This window comes from Engystomops pustulosus, chromosome 3 (assembly GCF_040894005.1).
Source record: "Engystomops pustulosus chromosome 3, aEngPut4.maternal, whole genome shotgun sequence".
In the NCBI taxonomy this organism is placed as follows: Eukaryota; Metazoa; Chordata; class Amphibia; order Anura; family Leptodactylidae; genus Engystomops; species Engystomops pustulosus.
This window is the reverse complement of record NC_092413.1, coordinates 8,106,242-8,121,993: the sequence shown is the minus strand read 5'-3', so window position 1 is coordinate 8,121,993 and position 15,752 is coordinate 8,106,242. Positions and strand designations below refer to the sequence as shown.

Sequence of the window (15,752 nt, the reverse complement as noted above, 5' to 3'; positions counted from 1 at the left end):
TGATGGGTCATACCTGTGGCAGGTGAAGGTATCAGTGATGGGTCATACCTGTGGCAGGTGAGGGGATCAGTGATGGGTCATACCTGCGGCAGGTGAGAGGATCAGTGATGGGTCATACCTGCGGCAGGTGAGAGGATCAGTGATGGATCATACCTGCGCCAGGTGAGGGGATCAGTGATGGGTCATACCTGCGGCAGGTGAGGGGATCAGTGATGGGTCATACCTGCGGCAGGTGAGGGGATCAGTGATGCATCATACCTGCGGCAGGTGAGGGGATCAGTGATGGGTCATACCTGCGGCAGGTGAGAGGATCAGTGTCAGGCTCGCGCGCTCAGGTGTGTTCTGCATGCCTCAGGTGTAGCTCACATACCGCAGGTAAACAGGGCTGCTAGGTAACGGGGCGCCCGGGCCGCAGTGTGAAGTGTCGCTCATGGGGCCGGTGCCCATTGTTATGCTAATACCCAGGACTGAACACACAAGGGTGTCCTTGACAGCACGGGGACTCTGCGAGAGAGCGGGGGTTAACCCTTAACACACCTACCTGTACCCAGGTGCCATCAGTGTATCTAATCCTATCATGTGTGATACTGTCTGCTGAGCTGTGTATCTAATCCTATCCGGTGTGATACTGTCTGCTGAGCTGTGTATCTAATCCTATCTGTGTGATACTGTCTGCTGAGCTGTGTATCTAATCCTATCCTCTGTGATACTGCCTGCTGAGCTGTGTATCTAATCCTATTTGCGTGATACAGTCTGCTGAGCTGTGTATCTAATCCTATCATGTGTGATACTGTCTGCTGAGCTGTGTATCTAATCCTATCCTCTGTGATACTGCCTGCTGAGCTGTGTATCTAATCCTATTTGTGTGATACAGTCTGCTGAGCTGTGTATCTAATCCTATCCTGTGTGATACTGTCTGCTGAGCTGTGTATCTAATCCTTCCATGTGTGATACTGTCTGCTGAGCAGTGTATCTAATCCTATCCTGTGTGATACTGTCTGCTGAGCTGTGTATCTAATCCTGTTATATGTGATACAGTCTGCTGAGCTGTGTATCTAATCCCATCCTGTGTGATACTGCCTGCTGAGCTGTGTATCTAATCCTGTCCTGTGTGATACTGCCTGCTGAGCTGTGTATCTAATCCTGTCCTGTGTGATACTGCCTGCTGAGCTGTGTATCTAATCCTGTCCTGTGTGATACTGACTGCTGAGCTGTGTATCTAATCCTATTTGCGTGATACAGTCTGCTGAGCTGTGTATCTAATCCTATCATGTGTGATACTGTCTGCTGAGCTGTGTATCTAATCCTATCCTCTGTGATACTGCCTGCTGAGCTGTGTATCTAATCCTATTTGTGTGATACAGTCTGCTGAGCTGTGTATCTAATCCTATCCTGTGTGATACTGTCTGCTGAGCTGTGTATCTAATCCTTCCATGTGTGATACTGTCTGCTGAGCAGTGTATCTAATCCTATCCTGTGTGATACTGTCTGCTGAGCTGTGTATCTAATCCTGTTATATGTGATACAGTCTGCTGAGCTGTGTATCTAATCCCATCCTGTGTGATACTGCCTGCTGAGCTGTGTATCTAATCCTGTCCTGTGTGATACTGCCTGCTGAGCTGTGTATCTAATCCTGTCCTGTGTGATACTGCCTGCTGAGCTGTGTATCTAATCCTGTCCTGTGTGATACTGACTGCTGAGCTGTGTATCTAATCCTGTCCTGTGTGATACTGTCTGCTGAGCTGTGTATTTAATCCTATTCTGTGTGATACTGTCTGCTGAGCTGTGTATCTAATCCCATCCTGTGTGATACTGTCTGCTGAGCTGTGTATCTAATCCCATCCTGTGTGATACTGTCTGCTGAGCTGTGCATCTAATCCTATCCTGTGTGATACTGCCTGCTGAGCTGTGTATCTAATCCTATCCTGTGTGATACTGTCTGCTGAGCTGTGTATCTAATCCCATCCTGTGTGATACTGTCTGCTGAGCTGTGTATCTAATCCTATCCTGTGTGATACTGTCTGCTGAGCTGTGTATCTAATCCCATCCTGTGTGATACTGTCTGCTGAGCTGTGTATCTAATCCCATCCTGTGTGATACTGTCTGCTGAGCTGTGTATCTAATCCCATCCTGTGTGATACTGCCTGCTGAGCTGTGTATCTAATCCCATCCTGTGTGATACTGCCTGCTGAGCTGTGTATCTAATCCCATCCTGTGTGATACTGTCTGCTGAGCTGTGTATCTAATCCTCTCCTGTGTGATACTGTCTGCTGAGCTGTGTATCTAATCCTACCCTGTGTGATACTGACTGCTGAGCTGTGTATCTAATCCTATCCTGTGTGATACTGCCTGCTGAGCTGTGTATCTAATCCCATCCTGTGTGATACTGCCTGCTGAGCTGTGTATCTAATCCCATCCTGTGTGATACTGCCTGCTGAGCTGTGTATCTAATCCCATCCTGTGTGATACTGCCTGCTGAGCTGTGTATCTAATCCCATCCTGTGTGATACTGTCTGCTGAGCTGTGTATCTAATCCTATCCTGTGTGATACTGTCTGCTGAGCTGTGTATCTAATCCCATCCTGTGTGATACTGTCTGCTGAGCTGTGTATCTAATCCTCTCCTGTGTGATACTGTCTGCTGAGCTGTGTATCTAATCCTACCCTGTGTGATACTGACTGCTGAGCTGTGTATCTAATCCTATCCTGTGTGATACTGTCTGCTGAGCTGTGTATCTAATCCTATCCTGTGTGATACTGTCTGCTGAGCTGTGTATCTAATCCCATCCTGTGTGATACTGCCTGCTGAGCTGTGTATCTAATCCTGTCCTGTGTGATACTGCCTGCTGAGCTGTGTATCTAATCCTGTCCTGTGTGATACTGCCTGCTGAGCTGTGTATCTAATCCTGTCCTGTGTGATACTGTCTGCTGAGCTGTGTATCTAATCCTCTCCTGTGTGATACTGTCTGCTGAGCTGTGTATCTAATCCTACCCTGTGTGATACTGACTGCTGAGCTGTGTATCTAATCCTATCCTGTGTGATACTGCCTGCTGAGCTGTGTATCTAATCCCATCCTGTGTGATACTGCCTGCTGAGCTGTGTATCTAATCCCATCCTGTGTGATACTGCCTGCTGAGCTGTGTATCTAATCCCATCCTGTGTGATACTGCCTGCTGAGCTGTGTATCTAATCCCATCCTTTGTGATACTGCCTGCTGAGCTGTGTATCTAATCCCATCCTGTGTGATACTGCCTGCTGAGCTGTGTATCTAATCCCATCCTGTGTGATACTGCCTGCTGAGCTGTGTATCTAATCCTGTCCTGTGTGATACTGCCTGCTGAGCTGTGTATCTAATCCTGTCCTGTGTGATACTGCCTGCTGAGCTGTGTATCTAATCCTGTCCTGTGTGATACTGTCTGCTGAGCTGTGTATCTAATCCTGTCCTGTGTGATACTGTCTGCTGAGCTGTGTATTTAATCCTATTCTGTGTGATACTGTCTGCTGAGCTGTGTATCTAATCCCATCCTGTGTGATACTGTCTGCTGAGCTGTGTATCTAATCCCATCCTGTGTGATACTGTCTGCTGAGCTGTGCATCTAATCCTATCCTGTGTGATACTGCCTGCTGAGCTGTGTATCTAATCCTATCCTGTGTGATACTGTCTGCTGAGCTGTGTATCTAATCCCATCCTGTGTGATACTGTCTGCTGAGCTGTGTATCTAATCCTATCCTGTGTGATCCTGTCTGCTGAGCTGTGTATCTCTCATGTAGAGTACTGTATGATGATTTGTATCTAAGCCTTCTGCACGTCGTACTGTGAGATACACCAGTGTATCTAATCTTGTATGATACTGTTTGATGAGATTTTGTATCTTATCTTGTGTTGACAGATAAACTTTCTTATCTAAACCTTTGTTATGTGATACTGCCGGGTCACATGGTGTATTTCAGCCTATCACAGTCTTCACAGTAGCCATGCTATTATGTGTGATGCAGCTTGATGAGCTGCTGTATCTAAGCCCATCATGTGATACAGGATACTTTTGCATAATTTGCACTTACAATATCTGCCATAACTCATGTGATGACCACCAGCCCCCAGCTCTGTGGTTACATTTGTCACCACTAGGGGGCGCTCGCCGCATACTGGGCTGTATACATCCATATACAGTGATCTCCCCCTAGTGGTGGCTCCAGGAAGACAGAATTGTAATCTGTGGTTGTATATAGAGGCAGCAGAGGAACCATAAAGTGTAACCACCTCCAGGGATCATACAATGACCTCATCTTACTCCTCCACTACTCATATAATATATATCATGTACACATAGTGCTGCCTCCACCTCTCTTTGTGTAAATGTAGGTACAGATAGTGCTACCTCCACCTCTCTCTGTGTAAATGTAGGTACAGATAGTGCTGCCTCCACCTCTCTCTGTGTAAATGTAGGTACAGATAGTGCTGCCTCCACCTCTCTCTGTGTAAATGTAGGTACAGATAGTGCTGCCTCCTCCTCTCTCTGTGTAAATGTAGGTACAGATAGTGCTGCCTCCTCCTCTCTCTGTGTAAATGTAGGTACAGATAGTGCTGCCTCCGCCTCTCTCTGTGTAAATGTAGGTACAGATAGTGCTGCCTCCACCATTTTCTGTGTGAATGTAGGTACAGATAGTGCTGCTCTCCTGTTTCTACCTATGAATAAGTATGCACATGTGATCCTGCATTATGATTCTGCCTTCCAGGTTATTTCGGTAAGTTATGTGATAACAGATAGTTCTGTCGTCCTATTTCTGTTCAAAATAAGTAACTGAAAATACTAGTTCCTTCTTTTTCCATGTACATGAAGGCACAGATAGTACTGCATCTCTCTTCCCCAGTATATGAAGAAGGCGCAGATTATACTTGGAGCAAGATGGAGGAGGAACTTAAAGGTGCAGATAGTACGGCCTCTATCTTTCTCCAGATACATACAGGTACAGATAGTACTGCCTTCCTATTTCCCCGTGTTTGAAGTAGGCACAGATAGTACTACTTTCATCCTGCTCCATGTACATACAGGTACACATAGTACTGCCTCCACCTTTCTTTGTCTAAATGAAGGCACAGATAGTACTTCCTCTATCTTCCTCCATGTAATAATAATAATAATTCCGTTATCTATATAGCGCACAAGGATTCTACAGCGCTGCACAGAGTTTGCCAGATTGGTCCCTGCAATGGGGGTCACAATCTAATCACCTAACAGTATGTTTTGGATTGTGGGAGGAAACCGGAGGACCCGGACGAAACCCACACAAACATGGAGAGAACATACAAACTCTTTGCAGATGTTGACCCTGGGACTTGAACCAGGGCTGTAGTGCTACCCACTGAGCCACCGCTCTGCCTAAAGGTACATATACTATTGCCTCCCTGTTTCCTAATATAAGAAATTGGCACAGATAGTACTACCTCTATCTTTCTCTGTGTACATACAGGTACATATAGTACTGCATCCCTGTTTCCTAATATAAGACATTGGCACAGATAGCACATGGAGCAAGATACAGGAGATACTAAAATGTACAGCTAGTACTTCCTCTATATTCCCCCATTTACATACAGGCACAGACAGTACTGCCTCTATCTTGCTCCATATACATATAGGCACAGATAGTACTGCCTCTGTCTTGCTCCATATACATACAGGCACAGATAGTACTGCCTCTGTTTTGCTCCATATACATATAGGCACAGATAGTACTGCCTCTATCTTGCTCCATATACATACAGGCACAGATAGTACTGCCTCTATCTTGCTTCATATACATATAGGCACAGATAGTACTGCCTCTATCTTGCTCCATATACATATAGGCACAGATAGTACTGCCTCTATCTTGCTCCATATACATACAGGCACAGATAGTACTGCCTCTATCTTGCTCCATATACATATAGGCACAGATAGTACTGCCTCTGTCTTGCTCCATATACATATAGGCACAGATAGTACTGCCTCTGTCTTGCTCCATATACATACAGGCACAGATAGTACTGCCTCTATCTTGCTCCATATACATAAAGGTACAGATAGTACTGCCTCTAGCTTGCTCCATATGCATATAGGTACAGATAGTACTGCCTCTATACTCCTCCATGTACATATAGGCACAGATAGTACTGCCTCTATACTCCTCCATGTACATATAGGCACAGATAGTACTAACTCTATCTTCCTCCATATACATAAAGGCACAGATAGTACTGCCTCTATCCTCCTCCATGTACATATAGGCACAGATAGTACTGCCTCTATCCTCCTCCATGTACATATAGGCACAGATAGTACTAACTCTATCTTCCTCCATATACATAAAGGCACAGATAGTACTGCCTCTATCCTCCTCCATGTACATACAGGCACAGATAGTACTGCCTCTATCCTCCTCCATGTACATATAGGCACAGATATTACTGCCTCTATCCTCCTCCATGTACACATAGGCACAGATAGTACTGCCTCTATACTCCTCCATGTACATACAGGCACAGATAGTACTGCCTCTATACTCCTCCATGTACACATAGGCACAGATAGTACTGCCTCTATCCTCCTCCATGTACTTCTTCCTATACGCTGCTATAACCTGGGCATCCTCTGCACTCACCTCACTTCTGCAGGGTTTGTGTAGCGATGCTGAGTGTTGGCGCTGGGCCCAGTGTGTCACAGGAGGCTACACTGACAGGTCACAGGTGAGGCAGGAGGTGGCTCTGCTCTCTACAAGGTCTCCATCATTCTGCCAGGTGCGATGTGATCCTCCAGAGCTGCCCTCAGCTTCCTGATCGGGGAGATACCGTCCATGACTACCACATTCTTACCGACTGTCATCCTATGTAATTATCATACCGCAGAGACACGGCCCGGGGGAAGGGGTGTCAGGAGGCGCCTCCACAGACGTAAGGCCCTGTGTATCGTAACATAGTAACCAAGAGCATCGCTACACTGTAACAGAACCTCTGCTGTCACCTCCACCCAGAGATATACAGCGCTACACAGGAAGAAGACAGAAATAGGGGGCAGTATTATAGTAGTTATATTCTTGTACATAGGAGACAGTATTATAGTAGTTATATTCCTGTACATAGGGGGCAGTATTATAGTAGTTATATTCTTGTACATAGGGGCAGTATTATAGTAGTTATAGTCTTGTACATAGGGGGCAGTATTATAGTAGTTATATTCTTGTACATAGGGGGCAGTATTATAGTAGTTATAGTCTTGGACATAGGGGGCAGTATTATAGTAGTTATATTACTGTACATAGGGGCAGTATTATAGTAGTTATATTCCTGTACATAGGGGGCAGTATTATAGTAGTTATATTCTTGTACATAGGGGGCAGTATTATAGTAGTTATATTCATGTACATAGGGGCAGTATTATAGTAGTTATATTCCTGTACATAGGGGGCAGTATTATAGTAGTTATATTCCTGTACATAGGGGGCAGTACTATAGTAGTTATATTCTTGTACATAGGGGGCAGTATTATAGTAGTTATATTCCTGTACATAGGGGGCAGTATTATAGTAGTTATATTCTTGTACATAGGGGGCAGTATTATAGTAGTTATATTCCTGTACATAGGGGGCAGTATTATAGTAGTTATATTCCTGTACATAGGGGGCAGTATTATAGTAGTTATATTCCTGTACATATGGGGCAGTATTATAGTAGTTATATTCTTGTACATAGGGGGCAGTATTATAGTAGTTATATTCCTGTACATAGGGGGCAGTATTATAGTAGTTATATTCTTGTACATAGGGGGCAGTATTATAGTAGTTATATTCTTGTACATAGGGGGCAGTATTATAGTAGTTATATTCTTGTACATAGGGAGCAGTATTATAGTAGTTATATTCTTGTACATAGGGGGCAGTATTATAGTAGTTATATTCTTGTACATAGGGGGCAGTATTATAGTAGTTATATTCTTGTACATAGGGGGCAGTATTATAGTAGTTATATTCTTGTACATAGGGAGCAGTATTATAGTAGTTCTATTCTTGTACATAGGGGGCAGTATTATAGTAGGTATATTCTTGTACATAGGGGGCAGTATTATAGTAGTTATATTCTTGTACATAGGGGGCAGTATTATAGTAGGTATATTCCTGTACATAGGGGGCAGTATTATAGTAGGTATATTCTTGTACATAGGGGGCAGTATTATAGTAGGTATATTCCTGTACATAGGGGGCAGTATTATAGTAGTTATATTACTGTACATAGGGGGCAGTATTATAGTAGTTATATTCTTGTACATAGGGGGCAGTATTATAGTAGTTATATTCCTGTACATAGGGGGCAGTATTATAGTAGTTATATTCCTGTACATAGGGGGCAGTATTATAGTAGTTATATTCTTGTACATAGGGGGCAGTATTATAGTAGCTATATTCTTGTACATAGGGGGCAGTATTATAGTATTTATATTCTTGTACATAGGGGGCAGTATTATAGTAGTTATATTCCTGTACATAGGGGGCAGTATTATAGTAGTTATATTCTTGTACATAGGGGGCAGTATTATAGTAGTTATATTCTTGTACATAGGGGGCAGTATTATAGTAGTTATATTCTTGTACATAGGGGGCAGTATTATAGTAGTTATATTCTTGTACATAGGGGGCAGTATTATAGTAGCTATATTCTTGTACATAGGTGCAGTATTATAGTAGTTATATTCTTGTACATAGGGGGCAGTATTATAGTAATTATATTCTTGTACATAGGGGGCAGTATTATAGTAGTTATATTCCTGTACATAGGGGGCAGTATTATAGTAGTTATATTCTTGTACATAGGGGGCAGTATTATAGTAGTTATATTCTTGTACATAGGGGGCAGTATTATAGTAATTATATTCTTGTACATAGGAGGCAGTATTATAGTAGTTATATTCTTGTACATAGGGGGCAGTATTATAGTAGTTATATTCCTGTACATAGGGGGCAGTAATATAAAAGTTATATTACTGTACATAGGGGGCAGTATTATAGTAGTTATATTCTTGTACATAGGGGGCAGTATTATAGTAGTTATATTCTTGTACATAGGGGGCAGTATTATAGTAGTTATATTCTTGTACATAGGGGGCAGTATTATAGTAGTTATATTCTTGTACATAGGGAGCAGTATTATAGTAGTTATATTCTTGTACATAGGGGGCAGTATTATAGTAGGTATATTCTTGTACATAGGGGGCAGTATTATAGTAGTTATATTCTTGTACATAGGGGGCAGTATTATAGTAGGTATATTCCTGTACATAGGGGGCAGTATTATAGTAGGTATATTCTTGTACATAGGGGGCAGTATTATAGTAGGTATATTCCTGTACATAGGGGGCAGTATTATAGTAGTTATATTACTGTACATAGGGGGCAGTATTATAGTAGTTATATTCTTGTACATAGGGGGCAGTATTATAGTAGTTATATTCCTGTACATAGGGGGCAGTATTATAGTAGTTATATTCTTGTACATAGGGGGCAGTATTATAGTAGCTATATTCTTGTACATAGGGGGCAGTATTATAGTATTTATATTCTTGTACATAGGGGGCAGTATTATAGTAGTTATATTCCTGTACATAGGGGGCAGTATTATAGTAGTTATATTCTTGTACATAGGGGGCAGTATTATAGTAGTTATATTCTTGTACATAGGGGGCAGTATTATAGTAGTTATATTCTTGTACATAGGGGGCAGTATTATAGTAGCTATATTCTTGTACATAGGTGCAGTATTATAGTAGTTATATTCTTGTACATAGGGGGCAGTATTATAGTAATTATATTCTTGTACATAGGGGGCAGTATTATAGTAGTTATATTCCTGTACATAGGGGGCAGTATTATAGTAGTTATATTCTTGTACATAGGGGGCAGTATTATAGTAGTTATATTCTTGTACATAGGGGGCAGTATTATAGTAATTATGTTCTTGTACATAGGAGGCAGTATTATAGTAGTTATATTCTTGTACATAGGGGGCAGTATTATAGTAGTTATATTCCTGTACATAGGGGGCAGTAATATAGTAGTTATATTCCTGTACATAGGGGGCAGTATTATAGTAGTTATATTCTTGTACATAGGGGGCAGTATTATAGTAGTTATATTCTTGTACATAGGGGGCAGTATTATAGTAGTTATATTCCTGTACATAGGGGGCAGTATTATAGTAGTTATATTCTTGTACATAGGGTGCAGTATTATAGTAGATATATTTCTGTACATAGGGGGCAGTATTATAGTAGTTATATTCCTGTACATAGGGGGCAGTATTATAGTAGTTATATTCTTGTACATAGGGGGCAGTATTATAGTAGTTATATTCCTGTACATAGGGGGCAGTATTATAGTAGTTATATTCTTGTACATAGGGGGCAGTATTATAGTAGTTATAGTCTTGTACATAGGGGGCAGTATTATAGTAGTTATATTCTTGGACATAGGGGGCAGTATTATAGTAGTTATATTCCTGCACATAGGGGGCAGTATTATAGTAGTTATATTCTTGTACATAGGGGGCAGTATTATAGTAGTTATAGTCTTGTACATAGGGGGCAGTATTATAGTAGTTATATTCCTGTACATAGGGGGCAGTATTATAGTAGTTATATTCTTGTACATAGGGGGCAGTATTATAGTAGTTATATTCCTGTACATAGAGGGCAGTATTATAGTAGTTATATTCCTGTACATAGGGGGCAGTATTATAGTAGTTATATTCCTGTACATAGGGGGCAGTATTATAGTAGTTATATTCCTGTACATAGGGGTAGTATTATAGTAGTTATATTCCTGTACATAGGGGGCAGTATTATAGTAGTTATATTCCTGTACATAGGGGGCAGTATTATAGTAGTTATATTCTTGGACATAGGGGGCAGTATTATAGTAGTTATATTCCTGTACATAGGGGGCAGTATTATAGTAGTTATATTCTTGGACATAGGGGGCAGTATTATAGTAGTTATATTCCTGTACATAGGGGGCAGTATTATAGTAGTTATATTCCTGTACATAGGGGGCAGTATTATAGTAGTTATATTCTTGGACATAGGGGACAGTATTATAGTAGTTATATTCTTGTACATAGGGGGCAGTATTATAGTAGTTATATTCCTGTACATAGGAGGCAGTATTATAGTAGTTATATTCTTGTACATAGGGGGCAGTATTATAGTAGTTATATTCTTGTACATAGGGGGCAGTATTATAGTAGTTATATTCCTGTACATAGGGGGCAGAATTATAGTAGTTATATTCTTGTACATAGGGGGTAGTATTATAGTAGTTATATTCCTGTACATAGGAGGCAGTATTATAGTAGTTATATTCTTGTACATAGGGGGCAGTATTATAGTAGTTATATTCTTGTACATAGGGGGCAGTATTATAGTAGTTATAGTCTTGTACATAGGGGGTAGTATTATAGTAGTTATATTCCTGTACATAGGGGGCAGTATTATAGTAGTTATATTCTTGTACATAGGGGGTAGTATTATAGTAGTTATATTCCTGTACATAGGGGGCAGTATTATAGTAGTAATATTCCTGTACATAGGGGACAGTATTATAGTAGTTATATTCTTGTACATAGAGGGCAGTATTATAGTAGTTATATTCTTGTACATAGGGGGTAGTATTATAGTAGTTATAATCCTGTACATAGGAGGCAGTATTATAGTAGATATATTCTTGTACATAGAGGGCAGTATTATAGTAGTTATATTCTTGTACATAGGGGGTAGTATTATAGTAGTTATATTCCTGTACATAGGAGGCAGTATTATAGTAGTTATATTCTTGTACATAGGGGGTAGTATTATAGTAGTTATATCCCTGTACATAGGGGGCAGTATTATAGTAGTTATATTCCTGTACATAGGGGCAGTATTATAGTAGTTATATTCTTGTACATAGAGGGCAGTATTATAGTAGTTATATTCTTGTACATAGGGGGTAGTATTATAGTAGTTATATTCCTGTACATAGGAGGCAGTATTATAGTAGTTATATTCTTGTACATAGGGGGCAGTATTATAGTAGTTATATTCCTGTACATAGGGGGCAGTATTATAGTAGTAATATTCCTGTACATAGGGGACAGTATTATAGTAGTTATATTCTTGTACATAGAGGGCAGTATTATAGTAGTTATATTCTTGTACATAGGGGGTAGTATTATAGTAGTTATAATCCTGTACATAGGAGGCAGTATTATAGTAGATATATTCTTGTACATAGAGGGCAGTATTATAGTAGTTATATTCTTGTACATAGGGGGTAGTATTATAGTAGTTATATTCCTGTACATAGGAGGCAGTATTATAGTAGTTATATTCTTGTACATAGGGGGTAGTATTATAGTAGTTATATCCCTGTACATAGGGGGCAGTATTATAGTAGTTATATTCCTGTACATAGGGGCAGTATTATAGTAGTTATATTCTTGTACATAGGGGGCAGTATTATAGTAGTTATATTCCTGTACATAGGGGGCAGTATTATAGTAGTTATTTTCTTGTACATAGGGGGCAGTATTATAGTAGTTATATTCCTGTACATAGGGGGCAGTATTATAGTAGTTATATTCTTGTACATAGGGGGCAGTATTATAGTAGTTATATTCTTGTACATAGGGGGCTGTATTATAGTAGTTATATTCCTGTACATAGGGGACAGTATTATAGTAGTTATATTCCTGTACATAGGGGGCAGTATTATAGTAGTTATATCCCTATACATAGGGGGCAGTATTATAGTAGTTATATTCTTGTACATAGGGGCAGTATTATAGTAGTTATATTCCTGTACATAGGGGGCAGTATTATAGTAGTTATATTCTTGTACATAGGGGCAGTATTATAGTAGTTATATTCCTGTACATAGGGGGCAGTATTATAGTAGTTATATTCCTGTACATAGGGGGCAGTATTATAGTAGTTATATCCTGTACATAGGGGTCAGTATTATAGTAGTTATATTCTTGTACATAGGGGGCAGTATTATAGTAGTTATATTCCTGTACATAGGGGGCAGTATTATAGTAGTTATATTCCTGTACATAGGGGTCAGTATTATAGTAGTTATATTCTTGTACATAGGGGGCAGTATTATAATAGTTATATTCTTGTACATAGGGGGCAGTATTATAGTAGTTATATTCCTGTACATAGGGGTCAGTATTATAGTAGTTATATTAATTAAATTGTCATATTCCTTCATTTAACCCTTTCAGAGCCTATAATTTTAGATGATTGGAGACTTGTAGCAGGGAATGGAGGAGATATCATGTTGCATCCTCAGTATAAGGTCTATAATCTATGAAGTTACTGACCTGAGTCCTGGTATTGTTCGGCAGCCACTTGGAGCAGCTATGGGGTCTCCCATCGCCCCTGCACCTGATATTGTCCCGTCCACTTGATCATGTCGGGGTCTGGCGTCCTTGTAGCCTGGGACTATTCTTCATATGCTGCGGCCTGTGTATTGATGTGGCCCTCAGGAGTGCGGGGTCTGTTATTCATTGGTTGGCCCTGACAACCGTTCCCATGGCTATAAATCATCTCACATAATTTCGGGACCCCCCTCAGCCTGGTCTGTGGGACAGAGAGAAGAATAAGTAGAGTATTAACCAGTTACATTCCAGAATGTGAAGCTTGGGGCGGCTCTGGGGGGTCTTTGTTGGAAGCTGCGGGTGGATGGGATAGTAATAATCTCTATATAGACATTGGGCCCTGGGCAGGGAGGAGTTAATATCATTCACATTCCAGTCAGGTAACGGCGCGAGAACGGACCGGCGGCGACTATTACATCACTACAGCCCAGAGATGCACAGGATAGCATTATTATTATCACCCTGCATATATACTGTATCCAGCCTCGGCAATGCTCTGTGAGCTGGACTCCCTGGACGCTGTCACATTATAGCTATCTAGCTGTGTAACTTTAGCTCACAGAGCTTTGATATACAATTCTATCTGGGGTGCAGTGTCTGTCCAATCCAGACAATGCTCTGTGAGCCAATGAGCCTGGACTCCAGACTGATACATTGTTGCAAATGAGCTGTAAAGTTGCTGCTTGCAGAGAATTGATCTTTCTGGATTATATTTTAACAAACCTTCAACTGAGAGCAGGACCAGCGACCTAAGGAGTTCTCATATGGTGGCTATAAATATGTTTACATCACAGACAATGCTCTGTGAGCTACACACAAGACTGTATTTTAAGCTCACAGATAATTGTCCAGACTGGATACTTATAGGTCTAAAATATGCAAACCCTGTACAAAACCATCGGTGCTCTCTGAGTAATTGAATAAATTGTATCCAGGCTGTTGAGCTCCTAGAGCATTGCTATGAGTGGAATAGTCACTGTCTGCAAAGTCCTTAGGTCTCTATTCCTGCTCTCAGTAGAGGGGTTGTTACAATTGTATCCAAATCAGTCAATTCTCTGTAAACAGCAACTGCTAATTTAGAACAATGTATCAGTCTGGGGTCCTGGCTGTTTAGCTCACAGAGTATTGGCTCCACAGCTGAGAGCAGGACCAGCTGAATAGAGACAATGCTCTGTGAGCTATAGGCTGGACTCCAGCTGCCTCATATATTGCAGTGAACTAGCAGATCTGTGCACCAGCTGCTGTTGCATTTAGCTCACAGAGCATTGTCTCCAAAAAGTTGGTGTACCAAAGATTTTATTCAATTGAGCGCATTCAACAAGACCAACTAATATGAGGTGCAAAGTACAACACAGACTGATACTGCTCAAAATGTATCACCCAGTGTCAGACACTGGCTTAAGCTCAAAAGAAAAGGTGCAAGTATTTCTAAAAAAAAAAAATTGAGATTCACAGGGAGACGCGTGAGGCTGCTCTCTGGTAGTCCTCAGCTCACAGAGCATTGTCAGGGCTGGATACAATTGTATTCACCCATAAGCTGGGAGCAGGAGCCGCCAAATACAGGGCACTTCAGCCAGAGATATAATTGTATCCAGTGTAGACAATGCTCTGTGAGAGGTTGCTACAATGTACCAGTCTGGAGTCCAGGCTCTTTAGCTCACAGAGCATTGTCTAGACTGGATGCAATTGTATCCACCTATCAGCAGGACCGACCATGTACAGGGTACTGCAGCCTGTAAGATACAATTGTATCTAGTGTAGACAATGCTCTGTGAGAGGTTGCTACAATGTACCAGTCTGGAGTCCAGGCTCTTTAGCTCACAGAGCATTGTCTAGACTGGATGCAATCAGCAGGACCGGCCATGTACAGGGTACAATTGTATCCAGTGTAGACAATGCTCTGTGAGAGGCTACTCCAATCTCTCTAGTAGTTTGCTACAATGTATCAGGCTGGAGTCCACGCTATGTAGCTCACAGAGCATTGTCCAGACTGGAAGAGAGCAGGTCCCGCTACGTACAGGGCCATTGCCTCGATCTGTAAAGAGGAGTTTTATTCACTGATAGCAAAGTGACAAACCCGGCACAAGTGATCCTGGTAGAGCAGTCACACAGGTGCAGGAGGCCATGCTGGGATTTATGGTTCTCCATCAACTGGAGAGGATCAGATCAGGAGATGTGACCAGTCAGCCCAGCCCACCAGTGTACTGGTAACAGCACCGGAGAGCCCTACACTTTTTAGCTCTGCCCCCCCATGACTCCGCCCCATGTCACCAGTGCTCCGCCTCTATCTGTGCCATTTGAAT

At 41.4% G+C, this 15,752-nt stretch overlaps 1 protein-coding gene across 4 annotated transcripts in view; it reads right to left on the bottom strand.

Moving 5' to 3' along the window:
- TOGARAM2 (TOG array regulator of axonemal microtubules 2) overlaps positions 1-13,589 on the bottom strand; it is a 56,706-nt gene extending 43,117 nt beyond the window's left edge. For 2 of the 4 annotated variants that reach the window (XM_072139966.1, XM_072139964.1), the window contains exons 1-2: positions 13,393-13,589; positions 6,645-6,815 (exon numbers count right to left, since the gene is read on the bottom strand). The gene's annotated coding sequence lies outside the window, so the exon portion shown is untranslated. Of the gene's footprint in view, positions 1-293; positions 385-6,644; positions 6,816-13,392 lie in introns of those variants that run through there. The other 2 variants (XM_072139961.1, XM_072139962.1) reach the window with 2 other exon arrangements.
- Between the last annotated feature and the right edge of the window lie 2,163 nt (positions 13,590-15,752).